A 21,768-nucleotide genomic window follows, 5' to 3' on the forward strand; every position below is an offset into this window, starting at 1 on the left:
TTTTTTAGTATAAAGAGTAGTATTTTATTGAATAAGATTTGCTCACAGAAAAATAAGCTTAAGTCTACAATGAATGCCAGACTCTACAGCAGAAAGCAATTTTCTCACTTTTCCACACACAATGGTTCCTACTAAGTGAAAAAACTTCATTCACAAATGTACTACTCTGTCTCAAAACATCTCACATAATCATGCACTGTACTAAAGCCATTAGATCAGTTCTTCAGTCAGGTTAAAGAAGTATCCCTCTAATAACTGACTTTTATAATGCTATCAATATCCACTCCCAATCAGTCTGCCATTGTTAATGGTGTACAGCATTACTGAATACAATGGAATTGATGACGCCCATATCCACGGACACACCGTGACTTACGGTGGTTTGATTTATGATTTTTCAACGTTATGATGGGATTATTGGAATATTAGATGCGTTTCTGAGTTACAGTGGGTTTATGAGTATGCGACCCTATACTCCAGAAACAGCTGTATAAGGAAAAACAGGTGTACCTAATAAGAATATGCTTAGTGACTTGGGATAAACCAATAGATGTTCACAACTGATGGAGAGCCGTGAAAGAGAGATAGCGGTAAATAGTTACAATAACACAATTTTCCTGCACCTGTCGAGGATTTCTCCCAAAAAACGCAGAATGTGGGATGCACCTAAGGCATATGAAAGAGAGAGGGCAGAAGGAGTAAGAGAGAAATAGGAGGAAGGAAGGAAGGAAGGAAGGAAAGAAAGAAGGAAGGAAGGAAGGAAGGAAAGAAGGAAGGAAAGAAGGACGAAAGGAAGGAGAAAACACCCGGTGTTACTAAAACCCCCCAAAAAATGGTTTCCCCCTGTGGGTAAGCCTACAATGTGGATGAATCTTGAAAATATTGTGCTACGTGTTGTGTCAGTCATAACAGCTCACCTATTGTGCAATTCCGTTGATAGGAAATGTCCACAATATGGAAATCTATGCATATGGGATTGATTGCACTAGGTAGTTGCTACCTAGGGCTGAGGGTCAGGGAGAAGGTTTGAGACAGAATGAGGAGTGACTAATGTCTACAGGGTTTTTCTCTGGTCGGGGTTGATAAGACGTTCTACAATGGATTGCGAATTAAAATTGAATGTGCACCACCACAGGTATACTAAAAGCCACTCAATTCATGATTTTTAATGGGGAAATCTTCTGTGGCGCACTCTCATGGAGACCACGGCAGACATAGTGAGAGAAAAAAAGGTGAGTAAATATCTGAAACGGAGGCAGAAAGAGAGAGAATGAGAAGCCCTGTGAATGGAAGGGAGAGCGAAAAGGGAAAATGGTCCTATTTACAAATGACAGATGTGAAACTGGGGTTCACATCAACAGTGTCACTGCCAGGAAGGAGGGTCATGCTAGCCATGTCACCGGTAGTGTGGCCCGCAGGGACGCCGACCTGCTGGAGCGTCGTGCCAGCATGGGCTCTGGCAGCCACGTGGGCCAGCAGGAGGGTCCCGCTGCACAGCTGTGGGGTGAGGATAGACTGGGTGGTGATATCGCCCATTACAGGGGCCTCTTCTGCTGGCAAGAGTGTGACAGTAGCAAGTAGATGGACAAGCCTGCGTGTGAGGACGGAATGCAGGAGGGGCTCTTGTGCGGCTGGGTGTGGGGCCCTCACGGGAACCGTGGAGAAATGGCCAGGTAACTGCATCATGTGGGCTAGTAGATTGGCCAGGGCTTCGAACTGAAGGACAATAACGGGGAGTAGCTGTCAGGCCCTGGGAGTGTCTGAGTGTAAGTGGAGATGGGTTTGGGGTCACTGAGGGATGCGTGGGAGCCATCCCTGTATAGGTACAGGTCATAGGGAGATAGTCTCGTGAGGCCTGTGAGTGTCTAGGGTTGTCCTGGGTGCCTGGGGCTGACTGTGGCAGAAATCTGGGGAAGGCTGGAGAGAAGCTGGGAGACCCAGGAGAGTCCCTGAAGGCAGGGGGTGAAGAGGTGAAAGAAATGGGGGAGGGTTGCAGTAAGGTCCGTGAGTTTGTAGGTGATTCCTGGGTGCGGGAAGCTGACTCCAGGTGAAATCTGGAGATGGTCGGAGTGTAGCTGAGAGAGACAGAAGAGTCCTTGAGGGCTGGGGGTGAGAACATGAGGGAGACTGGGGAGTAAGTCAGTGAAATTCGTGAGTTCGGTGGTGTATCGTGGGTGCCTGGAACTGACTCCAGCTGGAATCTAGCGAAGTTTTGAGAGTAGCTGAAAGAGACACAGGAGTCCCTGTGGGCTGAGGGCAAAGACCTGAGAGAGACCAGGGAGGACCTCAGTGAAGTCTGTGAGTCTGTAGGTGATTCCGGAGTGTGGGAGGCTGAGTGCCGCTGAAATCTGGGCGTGGTGGGAGAGTAGCTGGGACAGACAGGAGAGTCCCGGGGGCTGGGGGTGAAGACATGACAGAGACTGGGGAGTAACTCAGCGAAACTGCTGAGTTTGGTGGTGATACCTGGGTGCCTGGAACTGACTCCCGCTGAAATCTGGGCATGGTTGGAGAGTAGCTGGGACACACAGGAGAGTCCCTGAGGGCTGGGGGTGAAGACATGAGAGAGACCGGGGAGTACCTCAGTGAAACTGGTGAGTTTGGTGGTGACTCCGGGGTGCCTGGGACTGACTCCAGCTGAAATGTGTGCGTGGTTGGAGAGTAGCTGGGACAGACAGGAGAGTCCCTGAGGGCTGGTGAAGACATGAGAGAGACTGGAGAGTAAGTGAGTGAAATTGGGGAGTTTGGTGGTGCTTCCTGGGTGCTTGGAACTGACTCCCGCTGAAGTGTGGGCGTGGTTGGAGAGTAGCTGGGACACACAGGAGAGTCCCTGAGGGTTGGAGATAAAGACGTGCTAGAGAGTGAGGAGTAACTGAGTGAAATTGGGGAGTTTGGTGGTGATTCCGGGGTGCCTGGAACTGACTGCAGCTGAAATGTGGGCGTGGTTGGAGAGTAGCTGGGACAGACGGGAGAGTCCCTGAGGGATGGTGAAGACATGAGAGAGACTGGGGAGTAACGCAGTGAAATTGGTGAGTTTGGTGGTGATTTCTGGGTGCCTGCAACGGACTCCCGCTGAAGTGTGGGCGTGTTTGGAGAGTAGCTGGGACAGACAGGCGAGTCCCTGAGGGTTGGAGATAAAGACGTGCTAGAGACTGGGGAGTAACTCAGTGAAAGTGGTGGGCTTGGTGGTGATCCCTGGGTTCCTGGAACTGACCCGCGCTGAAATGTGGGCGTGGTTGGAGAGTAGCTGGGACAGACTGGAGGGTCCGTAAGGGCTAGGGGTGAAGACGTGAGAGAGACTGGCGAGGATCTCACTGAGGTCTGTGAGTTTGTAGGTGTTTCTGGGGTGTGGGGTAGAGACTCCCGCTGAAATCTGGGCGTAGTTGGAGAGTAGCTGGGACAGACAGGAGAGTCATGGGTGGCTGGGGGTGAGCTGCTGGATGATGGCAGTAAGAACATATGGTATATTATTGATGAATGAGGTGACTGTGAAGAATCTCCAGAGGAGGACACGGGAGAACACAATGACATGAGTGACTGTCCTGCTTGGTTAGGAAAGGGAAACGTAAAGTTGTGGAATTCTGTTGATGATGGATGTGAGAGTGGTGAAGCCCTGCGGGGTGATGTAGAGTACTTCCACATCCCTGGTGAGGAGCTGCCCCTTGGGTCTGAGTTTCTGGGAGGGGAGAGGGAGAAGCTGGGTGAGGCAGGCATGAATCTTGAGGAGTCAGGGCTGGGGGACCGCTCATATTCTCCCGAGACGTGTGAGTCTCTGGGGGACTCCTGGGTGCATGGGGCTGACTCCCGCAGGAACCTGGGGATGGCTGGAGAGTAACTGGGAGCCACAGGAGAGTCCCTGAGGCCTGGGGGTGAAGAGATGAAAGACACAGGGGTGGAGCACCGTGAGGCTCGTGAGTTTGTAGGTGATTCCCGGGTGTGGGGGGCTGACTCCAGCTGAAATCTGGGGTTGTTTGGAGAGTAGCTGGGAGACACAGGAGATCCCCCGAGAGCTGGGGGTGAGCTGCTGGGTGATGGCAGTAAGAACATGTGGTATATTATTGATGAACGTGGGGACTCTGAGGAATCCTCAGAGGAGGACACGGGAGAGCCCAATGGCTTCATTGATTGCCCATCACGGTGAGGACAGGGAAATGGGAGCTTGTGGGATTCTGGTGATGACAGAGGTGAGTGTGGTGAAGCCCTAGGGGATGGTGAATGGTAGCTCCGGATCCCTGGTGAGGAGCTTCCCCTGAAGCCTGAGTTTCTGAGAGGGGAGAGGGAGAAGCTGGGTGAGGCTCGCATGGACCTTGGGGAGTCCGTGCTGGGGGACCGTTCATAAGAAGAGCCGGACAAGACCCTACTGTTCTTAGGTGCAGACATGATTAGGAAACCTGCAGCTCCCAGGGGCCCCTACTAATTTTCTAACTCGCAGAAGGAAGGAGTGTGTGTGCGTGTGTGTGTGTGTGCGGTGTGAGGTATGTGCCCCTTAAGAAAATGGAAATCAACCAACCAATGAGACAGACAGACAGACAGACAGACAGAGATTCACTTGCCCAAGTGTTCTGTCCTGTCCTCTGAATCCGCTTCCAAGTCGCAAGACGCTGTGAGCTCCAAGTCAACGCAGAGTCCGCCAACCGCTCCGGCCGCTGATCCGCTCCGCGAAGATCTGAGTACAGGCCAGCCAGGGTGGGTTTAAATGGCCTCGGGCGCAGCCTAGCAGCGGAAAGGGCGGAGCTTCACTCCTCCTTTCCATCAGTCACCCCCAACTTTCCCAGGCTACACCTCGTAGGAAACTGTTCTCCTGCTTTGATTTCATGCGCCACCTTTGGGACAATCTAAGAACTTACAAGTTTTCTTGGCCAGATATATTAGGAATTGTATGCACTGAAACACTGAAAACCAACTAGTGGTTCTGTGGTTCCCACGTTGTGGTTTTGACACCAGCAGCATCCTTGCCACAATCAAACCCCGGAGATCCACAGATCTGCGGTGTAACAATACCTCCCCCTGATCCGGATGCATGGCAGTTTAAGAAGTCTTTCCGTGTAAGGGAAAAGACTTTGTAGAAAAGGTGGAGATATGCGTTGTATAAACATGCTTTTGCTCTGGAACCACGTAGAGACTTGGGAGCCAGTTGGGTGGAGCATTCGTTGGATGAGGGTGCTCGGGTTAGGAATATCAAGGTGTGGCTCCAGATAATCCAATCATCTAATTAAGATTCCAGTTATGCTCATCTGTTTTAAAATTCCGTTTGGGTAAATTCTTTTAGTCAGACTGAGAATGGCAAAGCCTCAACCCCAATTTCCAGGGAGGCTGGAGAGCCTCAGGTGGAGTTGATCACCAATAGCCTATGGTTTAACCCGTCATGCCTATAGAATGAGGTCTCCATAAAAACCCAAAAGGACTGGGTTCAGAGAGCTTGTGGATAACACTTCCTGGAAGGTAGTGCACCCCTCCCCACACGCCGGGCCCCGCATTTATTTCTGAACTTTTTGCAAAGTCCGCTAAAATACAACGGCAAATGTAAGTGTTTCCCTGCGTGCTGTGAGCTCTTCCAGCCAATGAATGCAACTAAATCTGGGAGTGGTGGCAACCTGATTTATAGCCAGTTGCTGAGAAGCACAGGTAAAACAACGTGGGGCTTCCCATTGTTATTAGTGTGGGAGGCCTGTCTGGCGGGACTCGGCCCTTTGGAATCTAAAGCTATGTCCCGGTAGATAGCGTCACCATTGAATTAGAAGACACACATATGTTGAGAATAATCTTTCTGGTCATTTGCTGCATGTCTTATTTACAATATGTAATCAAATTCTTTATCCTGGCCTTATGGCACCTGGGTTGAGAACCATGATTTGAACCAAACATTGGTCTGTCACGTTCTGAGTTTGAAACTTTATTTTGCCTTTAGCGTTTTGCTATTGCTTTTTCGTTTTCTTTTGTTTCGTTTCGTTTCTAAGTTCTGGGGTATATGTGCAGGATGTGCAGATTTGTTACTAAGGTAAACGTGTGCCATGGTGGTTCGCTGCACCTGTCAACCCATCACCTAGGTATTAAGCCCAGCATGCAGTAGCTGTTTTTCTTAACGCTCTGCCTCCCGAAAGGCCCCAGTGAGTGTTGTTCCCCTTCCTGTGTCCATGTCATCTCATTTTTCAGCTCTCATTATAAGTGAGAATGTGGCGTTTGGTTTTCTTTCCCTGGATTAGTTTGCTGAGCATAATGACCACACATCACCACTGTTTTTGTTTTTTAGTATAAAGAGTAGTATTTTATTGAATAAGATTTGCTCACAGAAAAATAAGCTTAAGTCTACAATGAATGCCAGACTCTACAGCAGAAAGCAATTTTCTCACTTTTCCACACACAATGGTTCCTACTAAGTGAAAAAACTTCATTCACAAATGTACTACTCTGTCTCAAAACATCTCACATAATCATGCACTGTACTAAAGCCATTAGATCAGTTCTTCAGTCAGGTTAAAGAAGTATCCCTCTAATAACTGACTTTTATAATGCTATCAATATCCACTCCCAATCAGTCTGCCATTGTTAATGGTGTACAGCATTACTGAATACAATGGAATTGATGACGCCCATATCCACGGACACACCGTGACTTACGGTGGTTTGATTTATGATTTTTCAACGTTATGATGGGATTATTGGAATATTAGATGCGTTTCTGAGTTACAGTGGGTTTATGAGTATGCGACCCTATACTCCAGAAACAGCTGTATAAGGAAAAACAGGTGTACCTAATAAGAATATGCTTAGTGACTTGGGATAAACCAATAGATGTTCACAACTGATGGAGAGCCGTGAAAGAGAGATAGCGGTAAATAGTTACAATAACACAATTTTCCTGCACCTGTCGAGGATTTCTCCCAAAAAACGCAGAATGTGGGATGCACCTAAGGCATATGAAAGAGAGAGGGCAGAAGGAGTAAGAGAGAAATAGGAGGAAGGAAGGAAGGAAGGAAGGAAAGAAAGAAGGAAGGAAGGAAGGAAGGAAAGAAGGAAGGAAAGAAGGACGAAAGGAAGGAGAAAACACCCGGTGTTACTAAAACCCCCCAAAAAATGGTTTCCCCCTGTGGGTAAGCCTACAATGTGGATGAATCTTGAAAATATTGTGCTACGTGTTGTGTCAGTCATAACAGCTCACCTATTGTGCAATTCCGTTGATAGGAAATGTCCACAATATGGAAATCTATGCATATGGGATTGATCGCACTAGGTAGTTGCTACCTAGGGCTGAGGGTCAGGGAGAAGGTTTGAGACAGAATGAGGAGTGACTAATGTCTACAGGGTTTTTCTCTGGTCGGGGGTGATAAGACGTTCTACAATGGATTGCGAATTAAAATTGAATGTGCACCACCACAGGTATACTAAAAGCCACTCAATTCATGATTTTTAATGGGGGAATCTTCTGTGGCGCACTCTCATGGAGACCACGGCAGACATAGTGAGAGAAAAAAGGTGAGTAAATATCTGAAACGGAGGCAGAAAGAGAGAGAATGAGAAGCCCTGTGAATGGAAGGGAGAGCGAAAAGGGAAAATGGTCCTATTTACAAATGACAGATGTGAAACCGGGGTTCACATCAACAGTGTCACTGCCAGGAAGGAGGGTCATGCTAGCCATGTCACCGGTAGTGTGGCCCGCAGGGACGCCGACCTGCTGGAGCGTCGTGCCAGCATGGGCTCTGGCAGCCACGTGGGCCAGCAGGAGGGTCCCGCTGCACAGCTGTGGGGTGAGGATAGACTGGGTGGTGATATCGCCCATTACAGGGGCCTCTTCTGCTGGCAAGAGTGTGACAGTAGCAAGTAGATGGACAAGCCTGCGTGTGAGGACGGAATGCAGGAGGGGCTCTTGTGCGGCTGGGTGTGGGGCCCTCACGGGAACCGTGGAGAAATGGCCAGGTAACTGCATCATGTGGGCTAGTAGATTGGCCAGGGCTTCGAACTGAAGGACAATAACGGGGAGTAGCTGTCAGGCCCTGGGAGTGTCTGAGTGTAAGTGGAGATGGGTTTGGGGTCACTGAGGGATGCGTGGGAGCCATCCCTGTATAGGTACAGGTCATAGGGAGATAGTCTCGTGAGGCCTGTGAGTGTCTAGGGTTGTCCTGGGTGCCTGGGGCTGACTGTGGCAGAAATCTGGGGAAGGCTGGAGAGAAGCTGGGAGACCCAGGAGAGTCCCTGAAGGCAGGGGGTGAAGAGGTGAAAGAAATGGGGGAGGGTTGCAGTAAGGTCCGTGAGTTTGTAGGTGATTCCTGGGTGCGGGAAGCTGACTCCAGGTGAAATCTGGAGATGGTCGGAGTGTAGCTGAGAGAGACAGAAGAGTCCTTGAGGGCTGGGGGTGAGAACATGAGGGAGACTGGGGAGTAAGTCAGTGAAATTCGTGAGTTCGGTGGTGTATCGTGGGTGCCTGGAACTGACTCCAGCTGGAATCTAGCGAAGTTTTGAGAGTAGCTGAAAGAGACACAGGAGTCCCTGTGGGCTGAGGGCAAAGACCTGAGAGAGACCAGGGAGGACCTCAGTGAAGTCTGTGAGTCTGTAGGTGATTCCGGAGTGTGGGAGGCTGAGTGCCGCTGAAATCTGGGCGTGGTGGGAGAGTAGCTGGGACAGACAGGAGAGTCCCGGGGGCTGGGGGTGAAGACATGACAGAGACTGGGGAGTAACTCAGCGAAACTGCTGAGTTTGGTGGTGATACCTGGGTGCCTGGAACTGACTCCCGCTGAAATCTGGGCATGGTTGGAGAGTAGCTGGGACACACAGGAGAGTCCCTGAGGGCTGGGGGTGAAGACATGAGAGAGACCGGGGAGTACCTCAGTGAAACTGGTGAGTTTGGTGGTGACTCCGGGGTGCCTGGAACTGACTCCAGCTGAAATGTGTGCGTGGTTGGAGAGTAGCTGGGACAGACAGGAGAGTCCCTGAGGGCTGGTGAAGACATGAGAGAGACTGGAGAGTAAGTGAGTGAAATTGGGGAGTTTGGTGGTGCTTCCTGGGTGCTTGGAACTGACTCCCGCTGAAGTGTGGGCGTGGTTGGAGAGTAGCTGGGACACACAGGAGAGTCCCTGAGGGTTGGAGATAAAGACGTGCTAGAGAGTGAGGAGTAACTGAGTGAAATTGGGGAGTTTGGTGGTGATTCCGGGGTGCCTGGAACTGACTGCAGCTGAAATGTGGGCGTGGTTGGAGAGTAGCTGGGACAGACGGGAGAGTCCCTGAGGGATGGTGAAGACATGAGAGAGACTGGGGAGTAACGCAGTGAAATTGGTGAGTTTGGTGGTGATTTCTGGGTGCCTGCAACGGACTCCCGCTGAAGTGTGGGCGTGTTTGGAGAGTAGCTGGGACAGACAGGCGAGTCCCTGAGGGTTGGAGATAAAGACGTGCTAGAGACTGGGGAGTAACTCAGTGAAAGTGGTGGGCTTGGTGGTGATCCCTGGGTTCCTGGAACTGACCCGCGCTGAAATGTGGGCGTGGTTGGAGAGTAGCTGGGACAGACTGGAGGGTCCGTAAGGGCTAGGGGTGAAGACGTGAGAGAGACTGGCGAGGATCTCACTGAGGTCTGTGAGTTTGTAGGTGTTTCTGGGGTGTGGGGTAGAGACTCCCGCTGAAATCTGGGCGTAGTTGGAGAGTAGCTGGGACAGACAGGAGAGTCATGGGTGGCTGGGGGTGAGCTGCTGGATGATGGCAGTAAGAACATATGGTATATTATTGATGAATGAGGTGACTGTGAAGAATCTCCAGAGGAGGACACGGGAGAACACAATGACATGAGTGACTGTCCTGCTTGGTTAGGAAAGGGAAACGTAAAGTTGTGGAATTCTGTTGATGATGGATGTGAGAGTGGTGAAGCCCTGCGGGGTGATGTAGAGTACTTCCACATCCCTGGTGAGGAGCTGCCCCTTGGGTCTGAGTTTCTGGGAGGGGAGAGGGAGAAGCTGGGTGAGGCAGGCATGAATCTTGAGGAGTCAGGGCTGGGGGACCGCTCATATTCTCCCGAGACGTGTGAGTCTCTGGGGGACTCCTGGGTGCATGGGGCTGACTCCCGCAGGAACCTGGGGATGGCTGGAGAGTAACTGGGAGCCACAGGAGAGTCCCTGAGGCCTGGGGGTGAAGAGATGAAAGACACAGGGGTGGAGCACCGTGAGGCTCGTGAGTTTGTAGGTGATTCCCGGGTGTGGGGGGCTGACTCCAGCTGAAATCTGGGGTTGTTTGGAGAGTAGCTGGGAGACACAGGAGATCCCCCGAGAGCTGGGGGTGAGCTGCTGGGTGATGGCAGTAAGAACATGTGGTATATTATTGATGAACGTGGGGACTCTGAGGAATCCTCAGAGGAGGACACGGGAGAGCCCAATGGCTTCATTGATTGCCCATCACGGTGAGGACAGGGAAATGGGAGCTTGTGGGATTCTGGTGATGACAGAGGTGAGTGTGGTGAAGCCCTAGGGGATGGTGAATGGTAGCTCCGGATCCCTGGTGAGGAGCTTCCCCTGAAGCCTGAGTTTCTGAGAGGGGAGAGGGAGAAGCTGGGTGAGGCTCGCATGGACCTTGGGGAGTCCGTGCTGGGGGACCGTTCATAAGAAGAGCCGGACAAGACCCTACTGTTCTTAGGTGCAGACATGATTAGGAAACCTGCAGCTCCCAGGGGCCCCTACTAATTTTCTAACTCGCAGAAGGAAGGAGTGTGTGTGCGTGTGTGTGTGTGTGCGGTGTGAGGTATGTGCCCCTTAAGAAAATGGAAATCAACCAACCAATGAGACAGACAGACAGACAGACAGACAGAGATTCACTTGCCCAAGTGTTCTGTCCTGTCCTCTGAATCCGCTTCCAAGTCGCAAGACGCTGTGAGCTCCAAGTCAACGCAGAGTCCGCCAACCGCTCCGGCCGCTGATCCGCTCCGCGAAGATCTGAGTACAGGCCAGCCAGGGTGGGTTTAAATGGCCTCGGGCGCAGCCTAGCAGCGGAAAGGGCGGAGCTTCACTCCTCCTTTCCATCAGTCACCCCCAACTTTCCCAGGCTACACCTCGTAGGAAACTGTTCTCCTGCTTTGATTTCATGCGCCACCTTTGGGACCATCTAAGAACTTACAAGTTTTCTTGGCCAGATATATTAGGAATTGTATGCACTGAAACACTGAAAACCAACTAGTGGTTCTGTGGTTCCCACGTTGTGGTTTTGACACCAGCAGCATCCTTGCCACAATCAAACCCCGGAGATCCACAGATCTGCGGTGTAACAATACCTCCCCCTGATCCGGATGCATGGCAGTTTAAGAAGTCTTTCCGTGTAAGGGAAAAGACTTTGTAGAAAAGGTGGAGATATGCGTTGTATAAACATGCTTTTGCTCTGGAACCACGTAGAGACTTGGGAGCCAGTTGGGTGGAGCATTCGTTGGATGAGGGTGCTCGGGTTAGGAATATCAAGGTGTGGCTCCAGATAATCCAATCATCTAATTAAGATTCCAGTTATGCTCATCTGTTTTAAAATTCCGTTTGGGTAAATTCTTTTAGTCAGACTGAGAATGGCAAAGCCTCAACCCCAATTTCCAGGGAGGGTTGAGAGCCTCAGGTGGAGTTGATCACCAATAGCCTATGGTTTAACCCGTCATGCCTATAGAATGAGGTCTCCATAAAAACCCAAAAGGACTGGGTTCAGAGAGCTTGTGGATAACACTTCCTGGAAGGTAGTGCACCCCTCCCCACACGCCGGGCCCCGCATTTATTTCTGAACTTTTTGCAAAGTCCGCTAAAATACAACGGCAAATGTAAGTGTTTCCCTGCGTGCTGTGAGCTCTTCCAGCCAATGAATGCAACTAAATCTGGGAGTGGTGGCAACCTGATTTATAGCCAGTTGCTGAGAAGCACAGGTAAAACAACGTGGGGCTTCCCATTGTTATTAGTGTGGGAGGCCTGTCTGGCGGGACTCGGCCCTTTGGAATCTAAAGCTATGTCCCGGTAGATAGCGTCACCATTGAATTAGAAGACACACATATGTTGAGAATAATCTTTCTGGTCATTTGCTGCATGTCTTATTTACAATATGTAATCAAATTCTTTATCCTGGCCTTATGGCACCTGGGTTGAGAACCATGATTTGAACCAAACATTGGTCTGTCACGTTCTGAGTTTGAAACTTTATTTTGCCTTTAGCGTTTTGCTATTGCTTTTTCGTTTTCTTTTGTTTCGTTTCGTTTCTAAGTTCTGGGGTATATGTGCAGGATGTGCAGATTTGTTACTAAGGTAAACGTGTGCCATGGTGGTTCGCTGCACCTGTCAACCCATCACCTAGGTATTAAGCCCAGCATGCAGTAGCTGTTTTTCTTAACGCTCTGCCTCCCGAAAGGCCCCAGTGAGTGTTGTTCCCCTTCCTGTGTCCATGTCATCTCATTTTTCAGCTCTCATTATAAGTGAGAATGTGGCGTTTGGTTTTCTTTCCCTGGATTAGTTTGCTGAGCATAATGACCACACATCACCACTGTTTTTGTTTTTTAGTATAAAGAGTAGTATTTTATTGAATAAGATTTGCTCACAGAAAAATAAGCTTAAGTCTACAATGAATGCCAGACTCTACAGCAGAAAGCAATTTTCTCACTTTTCCACACACAATGGTTCCTACTAAGTGAAAAAACTTCATTCACAAATGTACTACTCTGTCTCAAAACATCTCACATAATCATGCACTGTACTAAAGCCATTAGATCAGTTCTTCAGTCAGGTTAAAGAAGTATCCCTCTAATAACTGACTTTTATAATGCTATCAATATCCACTCCCAATCAGTCTGCCATTGTTAATGGTGTACAGCATTACTGAATACAATGGAATTGATGACGCCCATATCCACGGACACACCGTGACTTACGGTGGTTTGATTTATGATTTTTCAACGTTATGATGGGATTATTGGAATATTAGATGCGTTTCTGAGTTACAGTGGGTTTATGAGTATGCGACCCTATACTCCAGAAACAGCTGTATAAGGAAAAACAGGTGTACCTAATAAGAATATGCTTAGTGACTTGGGATAAACCAATAGATGTTCACAACTGATGGAGAGCCGTGAAAGAGAGATAGCGGTAAATAGTTACAATAACACAATTTTCCTGCACCTGTCGAGGATTTCTCCCAAAAAACGCAGAATGTGGGATGCACCTAAGGCATATGAAAGAGAGAGGGCAGAAGGAGTAAGAGAGAAATAGGAGGAAGGAAGGAAGGAAGGAAGGAAAGAAAGAAGGAAGGAAGGAAGGAAAGAAGGAAGGAAAGAAGGACGAAAGGAAGGAGAAAACACCCGGTGTTACTAAAACCCCCCAAAAAATGGTTTCCCCCTGTGGGTAAGCCTACAATGTGGATGAATCTTGAAAATATTGTGCTACGTGTTGTGTCAGTCATAACAGCTCACCTATTGTGCAATTCCGTTGATAGGAAATGTCCACAATATGGAAATCTATGCATATGGGATTGATCGCACTAGGTAGTTGCTACCTAGGGCTGAGGGTCAGGGAGAAGGTTTGAGACAGAATGAGGAGTGACTAATGTCTACAGGGTTTTTCTCTGGTCGGGGGTGATAAGACGTTCTACAATGGATTGCGAATTAAAATTGAATGTGCACCACCACAGGTATACTAAAAGCCACTCAATTCATGATTTTTAATGGGGGAATCTTCTGTGGCGCACTCTCATGGAGACCACGGCAGACATAGTGAGAGAAAAAAGGTGAGTAAATATCTGAAACGGAGGCAGAAAGAGAGAGAATGAGAAGCCCTGTGAATGGAAGGGAGAGCGAAAAGGGAAAATGGTCCTATTTACAAATGACAGATGTGAAACCGGGGTTCACATCAACAGTGTCACTGCCAGGAAGGAGGGTCATGCTAGCCATGTCACCGGTAGTGTGGCCCGCAGGGACGCCGACCTGCTGGAGCGTCGTGCCAGCATGGGCTCTGGCAGCCACGTGGGCCAGCAGGAGGGTCCCGCTGCACAGCTGTGGGGTGAGGATAGACTGGGTGGTGATATCGCCCATTACAGGGGCCTCTTCTGCTGGCAAGAGTGTGACAGTAGCAAGTAGATGGACAAGCCTGCGTGTGAGGACGGAATGCAGGAGGGGCTCTTGTGCGGCTGGGTGTGGGGCCCTCACGGGAACCGTGGAGAAATGGCCAGGTAACTGCATCATGTGGGCTAGTAGATTGGCCAGGGCTTCGAACTGAAGGACAATAACGGGGAGTAGCTGTCAGGCCCTGGGAGTGTCTGAGTGTAAGTGGAGATGGGTTTGGGGTCACTGAGGGATGGGTGGGAGCCATCCATGTATAGGTACAGGTCATAGGGAGATAGTCTCGTGAGGCCTGTGAGTGTCTAGGGTTGTCCTGGGTGCCTGGGGCTGACTGTGGCAGAAATCTGGGGAAGGCTGGAGAGAAGCTGGGAGACCCAGGAGAGTCCCTGAAGGCAGGGGGTGAAGAGGTGAAAGAAATGGGGGAGGGTTGCAGTAAGGTCCGTGAGTTTGTAGGTGATTCCTGGGTGCGGGAAGCTGACTCCAGGTGAAATCTGGAGATGGTCGGAGTGTAGCTGAGAGAGACAGAAGAGTCCTTGAGGGCTGGGGGTGAGAACATGAGGGAGACTGGGGAGTAAGTCAGTGAAATTCGTGAGTTCGGTGGTGTATCGTGGGTGCCTGGAACTGACTCCAGCTGGAATCTAGCGAAGTTTTGAGAGTAGCTGAAAGAGACACAGGAGTCCCTGTGGGCTGAGGGCAAAGACCTGAGAGAGACCAGGGAGGACCTCAGTGAAGTCTGTGAGTCTGTAGGTGATTCCGGAGTGTGGGAGGCTGAGTGCCGCTGAAATCTGGGCGTGGTGGGAGAGTAGCTGGGACAGACAGGAGAGTCCCAGGGGGCTGGGGGTGAAGACATGACAGAGACTGGGGAGTAACTCAGCGAAACTGCTGAGTTTGGTGGTGATACCTGGGTGCCTGGAACTGCCTCCCGCTGAAATCTGGGCATGGTTGGAGAGTAGCTGGGACACACAGGAGAGTCCCTGAGGGCTGGGGGTGAAGACATGAGAGAGACCGGGGAGTACCTCAGTGAAACTGGTGAGTTTGGTGGTGACTCCGGGGTGCCTGGGACTGACTCCAGCTGAAATGTGTGCGTGGTTGGAGAGTAGCTGGGACAGACAGGAGAGTCCCTGAGGGCTGGTGAAGACATGAGAGAGACTGGAGAGTAAGTGAGTGAAATTGGGGAGTTTGGTGGTGCTTCCTGGGTGCTTGGAACTGACTCCCGCTGAAGTGTGGGCGTGGTTGGAGAGTAGCTGGGACACACAGGAGAGTCCCTGAGGGTTGGAGATAAAGACGTGCTAGAGAGTGAGGAGTAACTGAGTGAAATTGGGGAGTTTGGTGGTGATTCCGGGGTGCCTGGAACTGACTGCAGCTGAAATGTGGGCGTGGTTGGAGAGTAGCTGGGACAGACGGGAGAGTCCCTGAGGGATGGTGAAGACATGAGAGAGACTGGGGATTAACGCAGTGAAATTGGTGAGTTTGGTGGTGATTTCTGGGTGCCTGCAACGGACTCCCGCTGAAGTGTGGGCGTGTTTGGAGAGTAGCTGGGACAGACAGGCGAGTCCCTGAGGGTTGGAGATAAAGACGTGCTAGAGACTGGGGAGTAACTCAGTGAAAGTGGTGGGCTTGGTGGTGATCCCTGGGTTCCTGGAACTGACCCGCGCTGAAATGTGGGCGTGGTTGGAGAGTAGCTGGGACAGACTGGAGGGTCCGTAAGGGCTGGGGGTGAAGACGTGAGAGAGACTGGCGAGGATCTCACTGAGGTCTGTGAGTTTGTAGGTGTTTCTGGGGTGTGGGGTAGAGACTCCCGCTGAAATCTGGGCGTAGTTGGAGAGTAGCTGGGACAGACAGGAGAGTCATGGGTGGCTGGGGGTGAGCTGCTGGATGATGGCAGTAAGAACATATGGTATATTATTGATGAATGAGGTGACTGTGAAGAATCTCCAGAGGAGGACACGGGAGAACACAATGACATGAGTGACTGTCCTGCTTGGTTAGGAAAGGGAAATGTAAAGTTGTGGAATTCTATTGATGATGGATGTGAGAGTGGTGAAGCCCTGCGGGGTGATGTAGAGTACTTCCACATCCCTGGTGAGGAGCTGCCCCTTGGGTCTGAGTTTCTGGGAGGGGAGAGGGAGAAGCTGGGTGAGGCAGGCATGAATCTTGAGGAGTCAGGGCTGGGGGACCGCTCATATTCTCCCGAGACGTGTGAGTCTCTGGGGGACTCCTGGGTGCATGGGGCTGACTCCCGCAGGAACCTGGGGATGGCTGGAGAGTAACTGGGAGCCACAGGAGAGTCCCTGAGGCCTGGGGGTGAAGAGATGAAAGACACAGGGGTGGAGCACCGTGAGGCTCGTGAGTTTGTAGGTGATTCCCGGGTGTGGGGGGCTGACTCCAGCTGAAATCTGGGGTTGTTTGGAGAGTAGCTGGGAGACACAGGAGATCCCCCGAGAGCTGGGGGTGAGCTGCTGGGTGATGGCAGTAAGAACATGTGGTATATTATTGATGAACGTGGGGACTCTGAGGAATCCTCAGAGGAGGACACGGGAGAGCCCAATGGCTTCATTGATTGCCCATCACGGTGAGGACAGGGAAATGGGAGCTTGTGGGATTCTGGTGATGACAGAGGTGAGTGTGGTGAAGCCCTAGGGGATGGTGAATGGTAGCTCCGGATCCCTGGTGAGGAGCTTCCCCTGAAGCCTGAGTTTCTGAGAGGGGAGAGGGAGAAGCTGGGTGAGGCTCGCATGGACCTTGGGGAGTCCGTGCTGGGGGACCGTTCATAAGAAGAGCCGGACAAGACCCTACTGTTCTTAGGTGCAGACATGATTAGGAAACCTGCAGCTCCCAGGGGCCCCTACTAATTTTCTAACTCGCAGAAGGAAGGAGTGTGTGTGCGTGTGTGTGTGTGTGCGGTGTGAGGTATGTGCCCCTTAAGAAAATGGAAATCAACCAACCAATGAGACAGACAGACAGACAGACAGACAGACAGAGATTCACTTGCCCAAGTGTTCTGTCCTGTCCTCTGAATCCGCTTCCAAGTCGCAAGACGCTGTGAGCTCCAAGTCAACGCAGAGTCCGCCAACCGCTCCGGCCGCTGATCCGCTCCGCGAAGATCTGAGTACAGGCCAGCCAGGGTGGCTTTAAATAGCCTCGGGCGCAGCCTAGCAGCGGAAAGGGCGGAGCTTCACTCCTCCTTTCCATCAGTCACCCCCAACTTTCCCAGGCTACACCTCGTAGGAAACTGTTCTCCTGCTTTGATTTCATGCGCCACCTTTGGGACCATCTAAGAACTTACAAGTTTTCTTGGCCAGATATATTAGGAATTGTATGCACTGAAACACTGAAAACCAACTAGTGGTTCTGTGGTTCCCACGTTGTGGTTTTGACACCAGCAGCATCCTTGCCACAATCAAACCCCGGAGATCCACAGATCTGCGGTGTAACAATACCTCCCCCTGATCCGGATGCATGGCAGTTTAAGAAGTCTTTCCGTGTAAGGGAAAAGACTTTGTAGAAAAGGTGGAGATATGCGTTGTATAAACATGCTTTTGCTCTGGAACCACGTAGAGACTTGGGAGCCAGTTGGGTGGAGCATTCGTTGGATGAGGGTGCTCGGGTTAGGAATATCAAGGTGTGGCTCCAGATAATCCAATCATCTAATTAAGATTCCAGTTATGCTCATCTGTTTTAAAATTCCGTTTGGGTAAATTCTTTTAGTCAGACTGAGAATGGCAAAGCCTCAACCCCAATTTCCAGGGAGGGTGGAGAGCCTCAGGTGGAGTTGATCACCAATAGCCTATGGTTTAACCCGTCATGCCTACAGAATGAGGTCTCCATAAAAACCCAAAAGGACTGGGTTCAGAGAGCTTGTGGATAACACTTCCTGGAAGGTAGTGCACCCCTCCCCACACGCCAGGCCCCGCATTTATTTCTGAACTTTTTGCAAAGTCCACTAAAATACAACGGCAAATGTAAGTGTTTCCCTGCGTGCTGTGAGCTCTTCCAGCCAATGAATGCAACTAAATCTGGGAGTGGTTGCAACCTGATTTATAGCCAGTAGCTGAGAAGCACAGGTAAAACAACGTGGGGCTTCCCATTGTTATTAGTGTGGAAGGCCTGTCTGGCGGGACTCGGCCCTTTGGAATCTAAAGCTATGTCCCGGTAGATAGCGTCACCATTGAATTAGAAGACACACATATGTTGAGAATAATCTTTCTGGTCATTTGCTGCATGTCTTATTTACAATATGTAATCAAATTCTTTATCCTGGCCTTATGGCACCTGGGTTGAGAACCATGATTTGAACCAAACATTGGTCTGTCACGTTCTGAGTTTGAAACTTTATTTTGCCTTTAGCGTTTTGCTATTGCTTTTTCGTTTTCTTTTGTTTCGTTTCGTTTCTAAGTTCTGGGGTATATGTGCAGGATGTGCAGATTTGTTACTAAGGTAAACGTGTGCCATGGTGGTTTGCTGCACCTGTCAACCCATCACCTAGGTATTAAGCCCAGCATGCAGTAGCTGTTTTTCTTAACGCTCTGCCTCCCGAAAGGCCCCAGTGAGTGTTGTTCCCCTTCCTGTGTCCATGTCATCTCATTTTTCAGCTCTCATTATAAGTGAGAATGTGGCGTTTGGTTTTCTTTCCCTGGATTAGTTTGCTGAGCATAATGACCACACATCACCACTGTTTCTGTTTTTTAGTATAAAGAGTAGTATTTTATTGAATAAGATTTGCTCACAGAAAAATAAGCTTAAGTCTACAATGAATGCCAGACTCTACAGCAGAAAGCAATTTTCTCACTTTTCCACACACAATCGTTCCTACTAAGTGAAAAAACTTCATTCACAAATGTACTACTCTGTCTCAAAACATCTCACATAATCATGCACTGTACTAAAGCCATTAGATCAGTTCTTCAGTCAGGTTAAAGAAGTATCCCTCTAATAACTGACTTTTATAATGCTATCAATATCCACTCCCAATCAGTCTGCCATTGTTAATGGTGTACAGCATTACTGAATACAATGGAATTGATGACGCCCATATCCACGGACACACCGTGACTTACGGTGGTTTGATTTATGATTTTTCAACGTTATGATGGGATTATTGGAATATTAGATGCGTTTCTGAGTTACAGTGGGTTTATGAGTATGCGACCCTATACTCCAGAAACAGCTGTATAAGGAAAAACAGGTGTACCTAATAAGAATATGCTTAGTGACTTGGGATAAACCAATAGATGTTCACAACTGATGGAGAGCCGTGAAAGAGAGATAGCGGTAAATAGTTACAATAACACAATTTTCCTGCACCTGTCGAGGATTTCTCCCAAAAAACGCAGAATGTGGGATGCACCTAAGGCATATGAAAGAGAGAGGGCAGAAGGAGTAAGAGAGAAATAGGAGGAAGGAAGGAAGGAAGGAAGGAAAGAAAGAAGGAAGGAAGGAAGGAAGGAAAGAAGGAAGGAAAGAAGGACGAAAGGAAGGAGAAAACACCCGGTGTTACTAAAACCCCCCAAAAAATGGTTTCCCCCTGTGGGTAAGCCTACAATGTGGATGAATCTTGAAAATATTGTGCTACGTGTTGTGTCAGTCATAACAGCTCACCTATTGTGCAATTCCGTTGATAGGAAATGTCCACAATATGGAAATCTATGCATATGGGATTGATTGCACTAGGTAGTTGCTACCTAGGGCTGAGGGTCAGGGAGAAGGTTTGAGACAGAATGAGGAGTGACTAATGTCTACAGGGTTTTTCTCTGGTCGGGGTTGATAAGACGTTCTACAATGGATTGCGAATTAAAATTGAATGTGCACCACCACAGGTATACTAAAAGCCACTCAATTCATGATTTTTAATGGGGAAATCTTCTGTGGCGCACTCTCATGGAGACCACGGCAGACATAGTGAGAGAAAAAAAGGTGAGTAAATATCTGAAACGGAGGCAGAAAGAGAGAGAATGAGAAGCCCTGTGAATGGAAGGGAGAGCGAAAAGGGAAAATGGTCCTATTTACAAATGACAGATGTGAAACTGGGGTTCACATCAACAGTGTCACTGCCAGGAAGGAGGGTCATGCTAGCCATGTCACCGGTAGTGTGGCCCGCAGGGACGCCGACCTGCTGGAGCGTCGTGCCAGCATGGGCTCTGGCAGCCACGTGGGCCAGCAGGAGGGTCCCGCTGCACAGCTGTGGGGTGAGGATAGACTGGGTGGTGATATCGCCCATTACAGGGGCCTCTTCTGCTGGCAAGAGTGTGACAGTAGCAAGTAGATGGACAAGCCTGCGTGTGAGGACGGAATGCAGGAGGGGCTCTTGTGCGGCTGGGTGTGGGGCCCTCACGGGAACCGTGGAGAAATGGCCAGGTAACTGCATCATGTGGGCTAGTAGATTGGCCAGGGCTTCGAACTGAAGGACAATAACGGGGAGTAGCTGTCAGGCCCTGGGAGTGTCTGAGTGTAAGTGGAGATGGGTTTGGGGTCACTGAGGGATGCGTGGGAGCCATCCCTGTATAGGTACAGGTCATAGGGAGATAGTCTCGTGAGGCCTGTGAGTGTCTAGGGTTGTCCTGGGTGCCTGGGGCTGACTGTGGCAGAAATCTGGGGAAGGCTGGAGAGAAGCTGGGAGACCCAGGAGAGTCCCTGAAGGCAGGGGGTGAAGAGGTGAAAGAAATGGGGGAGGGTTGCAGTAAGGTCCGTGAGTTTGTAGGTGATTCCTGGGTGCGGGAAGCTGACTCCAGGTGAAATCTGGAGATGGTCGGAGTGTAGCTGAGAGAGACAGAAGAGTCCTTGAGGGCTGGGGGTGAGAACATGAGGGAGACTGGGGAGTAAGTCAGTGAAATTCGTGAGTTCGGTGGTGTATCGTGGGTGCCTGGAACTGACTCCAGCTGGAATCTAGCGAAGTTTTGAGAGTAGCTGAAAGAGACACAGGAGTCCCTGTGGGCTGAGGGCAAAGACCTGAGAGAGACCAGGGAGGACCTCAGTGAAGTCTGTGAGTCTGTAGGTGATTCCGGAGTGTGGGAGGCTGAGTGCCGCTGAAATCTGGGCGTGGTGGGAGAGTAGCTGGGACAGACAGGAGAGTCCCGGGGGCTGGGGGTGAAGACATGACAGAGACTGGGGAGTAACTCAGCGAAACTGCTGAGTTTGGTGGTGATACCTGGGTGCCTGGAACTGACTCCCGCTGAAATCTGGGCATGGTTGGAGAGTAGCTGGGACACACAGGAGAGTCCCTGAGGGCTGGGGGTGAAGACATGAGAGAGACCGGGGAGTACCTCAGTGAAACTGGTGAGTTTGGTGGTGACTCCGGGGTGCCTGGGACTGACTCCAGCTGAAATGTGTGCGTGGTTGGAGAGTAGCTGGGACAGACAGGAGAGTCCCTGAGGGCTGGTGAAGACATGAGAGAGACTGGAGAGTAAGTGAGTGAAATTGGGGAGTTTGGTGGTGCTTCCTGGGTGCTTGGAACTGACTCCCGCTGAAGTGTGGGCGTGGTTGGAGAGTAGCTGGGACACACAGGAGAGTCCCTGAGGGTTGGAGATAAAGACGTGCTAGAGAGTGAGGAGTAACTGAGTGAAATTGGGGAGTTTGGTGGTGATTCCGGGGTGCCTGGAACTGACTGCAGCTGAAATGTGGGCGTGGTTGGAGAGTAGCGGGGACAGACGGGAGAGTCCCTGAGGGATGGTGAAGACATGAGAGAGACTGGGGAGTAACGCAGTGAAATTGGTGAGTTTGGTGGTGATTTCTGGGTG

Source organism: Pan paniscus, chromosome 15, assembly GCF_029289425.2.
Source record: "Pan paniscus chromosome 15, NHGRI_mPanPan1-v2.0_pri, whole genome shotgun sequence".
NCBI classification, from domain to species: Eukaryota; Metazoa; Chordata; class Mammalia; order Primates; family Hominidae; genus Pan; species Pan paniscus.